The following is a 3,762-nucleotide window of genomic DNA, read 5'->3' as shown; positions in this document are numbered from 1 at the left end:
ATATATATATATATATACACACATATATATCCCAGATGTCCCAGCATCAGGCAGGCACTTCAATCCAGCTTACATCAAAATTTGTAAATATTAATCCTTAGTGTGTTTCTCATTTCATGCAATAATAATCTGCTAATACAGTACAGCCACTGTACCAAAAGAAGCAAGCTGACTGTGCTGTGTAAGTAGAGAGAAAGCTGCTGGCTTTAGCTTTAAAGGTTAAGACAACGAGCTCAAGATATTTAAAAGTTGTCCCGGGATGGGGAGCTTTAAACCTGTCTGTAAATGTAAATTGTTTATGTTTAGTGCTGAGCCTCAGAGACAAACTGCTATTTTCCTCTTAGTTTGCTAAATGAAAAACATTTGAAATACATTTCATGTAAGACAAAAATGCATTAAAAAGCAGAAATATAATGTATATTTTTTGGCTTGTTAAAATAAAATGGTTATCCAACAGAACCAACCACTCTGCCATTTTAAATTTGTTTCATGTCTTGTGCTTTTATGATTGATTAAACTGCTTGCTTTTAATTATTCTGCTGTGTACAGTGTCCTTGAGTGTTCTCAAAGGCACTTCCAAAGAAATTGTGTTTTTTTTTTTCTCTCTATACATGACAACAGGAGCACACGTTTGGACAACATGTGTAGTTAAATTAGACAATGACTGCCAAAACACATTAGTAAATAAAAACCATTGTAGAAAAATATTTATCAAAAGTCTGAAGCAGACTAAATGGACAAAACAAGTTCATATTTAACCAGGTTTTATTGTGCACAGGAAATACGTACAAAAGACAATGAGGGGATGTAGCAAGGGTCTCAGACGTGGAGGCACTGAAGCAGAGGTGGTTAGGTGCAGAGCTGTGTTGCAGATGACTGATGTCATCAAATAATTTGTGTGGCATCTTATTGAATGCAGAACACCTGATTGTTCTGTAAACAGTTTGAAATTGTTTTGTTTTTTTAACAAAAGGGAAAAAAGTAAATAGCTGCAAATAACGTTGTTTGCAAAACTTATGCATACAATCTTAAAATTGACAATTTATATTTGCATTTAAAATTATGAAACATGATTCAATAAACATGTTTGTGGTTGTTACAGTAAAGAAATATAGATTTTTCTACTAAGATTTGATCTAAATTCAGACAAAAAAAAACATACATTTTGTTAATACAGTATGTCAAAATTAAAATATAACTGTAAATTCAGACACGTGAGGTTGTGCTGAAAAGAATGATACCAAACAAGGCAAAATAAATAGTTTTTACAGCGAATATGTAGAGATCAAATCAAAAGTACTCAAAAATGGTGATTTATACCCTGGACCCCAGAGGGTTAAACATTTTTGTTAAAGTAACGCAATAGTTACTTTTCAAGTAATTAATTACTTTTAGAATCTTGTAACTAGGTTACTAACTCAGTTATTTTTTTCAAGAAGTAACTAGTAACTCTAATTTCTTTTTCAAAGTAACTTGCCCAACACTGGTAAAAGGTGAGGTTTCAACCCGGTGATTCCGAGAATCCAGGAGTGACGAAAGGCGAGTCCCATGAGTAGTGGCATTTCCAAGAAGGGGTTTGCAAGCAGGTTTGGAGATTCTTACCAGGTGCAGCCACTGTTTATGAGATTAAACATAGGTGAGGTTAATCAGATGCAGGAAAACTAACAACCAAAGAAAATGAGGGTACATGCAAAGCAAGGAACAACAAAACACTCCCGCAAGCCGCAAGGAGGCTGTGAGGTCATTGACAAACTGACAGGACGGCGCTGGCCTTATGAGTCAGCTGCTGAGTGCTGTTGATGGATTACAGGTGATAGAAACAGGTGAACACCCAGAGCTCCTCCCACATGGGCGGACACAGTAAACCACAGGATTCAAGCAGAATAATACCAGATACACTTGCATCATGACAATATTATTGCAGAACTGATGATTTGTGGTCTAGATGCTAAAGCCATTTACTTTACAGCTCTATTTGCCGCATTTTTCATATGATGTGAAGTTCAAGATAATAATACATAATTAACGTAGAGCTTCAATCAATGTCTGAAACAACTGAATTCTATCAGTGAACACATTATTGTACTCTGACAACTACAGCACTGTTTTGTATTTGGTGGATAACACTGTCTGTTCCAGTACTCATTTCTCTTCTTGTTTAGCATCTGTGGGTGGTGCATGTAAATATTGTGTACATGCAGAATACATCAGGGGTAGAGTGATAAATTTGATCCTGAGAAACTTTTCCATCCATACCACAAGATTTTGGAAAACTAAAGAAACTAACGTTGCTTCATTAATATGACAACATGTAAACACCATTAGTTTTTCCACATTTCACACCCATAAGATACAATGGCAAGTGTTAACAAATGACTATATTAAAATTATTTTCAAATAAAAGGAATCGTGGCTAGAAGGAGAAGCTTGCATCAAAATGTAAGCAAAAAATGAGACTTTTCATATTCTACATCTTGAAAGATTACCCAATGTGCACTTTTTAATGTTTTCTTCAGTAAATTATTATAAAAATCAAAGATGAAACATTCACCGTACCAATTCTTCAAATAAAAACATGAAGTAACTATAAATGGCGCTTACAGTTACCACGTGGATGCAGGCACAGAGAATACCGGCATGGCCAGTGAAGATGAGGCAGAACCAGGTAGCTCCAAACAGAAAGCAAACCGTGTTATACTCACAAAGAAAATGGTGGCTCAAAACACTCCAGGTAAATGACACCCAGCTGAAACACTTCACGAGTTGCCCGAGATTCACACAATTTACAGAAAATGTCAGGACGATAAATGTCTCATATGAGATGAGATTTTGGTCATGTCGCACATCCCTAATTGCACTTTCTACATGAAAGTATCTCAGAGGCTCAGTGCTCAATGTCAACCCTTTCTATGAGTGTAAAAGCCTGAAAACCTGACTGTGTAGCCCAGAGGTGTTTGAATATTTGTTTTATGCGTACATTCACAAACAGCTCAGAAGCTGCCTCTTTTCAAAGGATGTATTCATATCATTATTGAGCTCCTTGTCTGTTGTATAACAGTTTAAGAAAACATCTTTCTCTCTACTTGAAACTAAAGGAGATGAGAGTCTGTTGAATGTCTTTTTCTTTTTTTGGAGTTGCAGTGGATGATTAAGACTTGCTTCATGTGGTTCATTGCTTCAGAGCTATATTTTTTAAATGGGCCAGCAGGACTGGCGGCAGGCTGAAGTGGGGGGCTGGTGCTGTGGCTTTTGGATGTTTTCAGAGTGTTTTGCATGTGAACTGCCACATGCAAAACATGTGAGAAATCTTTTGTGGGATCAAGTGTTGTGACTGCAAAGTTGTCAAGTTCATGCATGTCACATAATATACTCCACCTTTTGGAGTAGAAGAGCTAGGAGGGTGGAGGGTATGGACTGCCCTCAGAGCACTCAGAGCCCTCAGAGCACCAAGCCAATTGACAGAAACCCAGCGATTCTCTTTGAGTAAGCTCTTGATTTCTCCTTCTTTCCTAAATTAAAAAAAATCTCACACTGACTCCTGCCACCCCTCCTCTTTGAAACATCAGTAATGCTTTGTGATGGTGACAGGTAGGAGGGGTTGAGTAGGCTTGTAGGGTACAATTTGTATGAGCGAGATGCAATGCAAAGTCAACCTCTTACATATAGAATTTCTTGATATGTATTCAGTGAATATCTGCTCTATGTAGTGAACAGAAAACATACCAGATCTTAAAATGTGGATTTGGTGTTGTGTAGTATTTG

The sequence above is a fragment of the Pundamilia nyererei genome, unplaced genomic scaffold, assembly GCF_000239375.1.
Source record: "Pundamilia nyererei isolate P.nyererei 1_Seehausen unplaced genomic scaffold, PunNye1.0 scaffold00026, whole genome shotgun sequence".
Taxonomy (NCBI): domain Eukaryota; kingdom Metazoa; phylum Chordata; class Actinopteri; order Cichliformes; family Cichlidae; genus Pundamilia; species Pundamilia nyererei.
The sequence above is the reverse complement of the archived record's forward strand: the minus strand, read 5'-3'. Positions refer to the sequence as shown.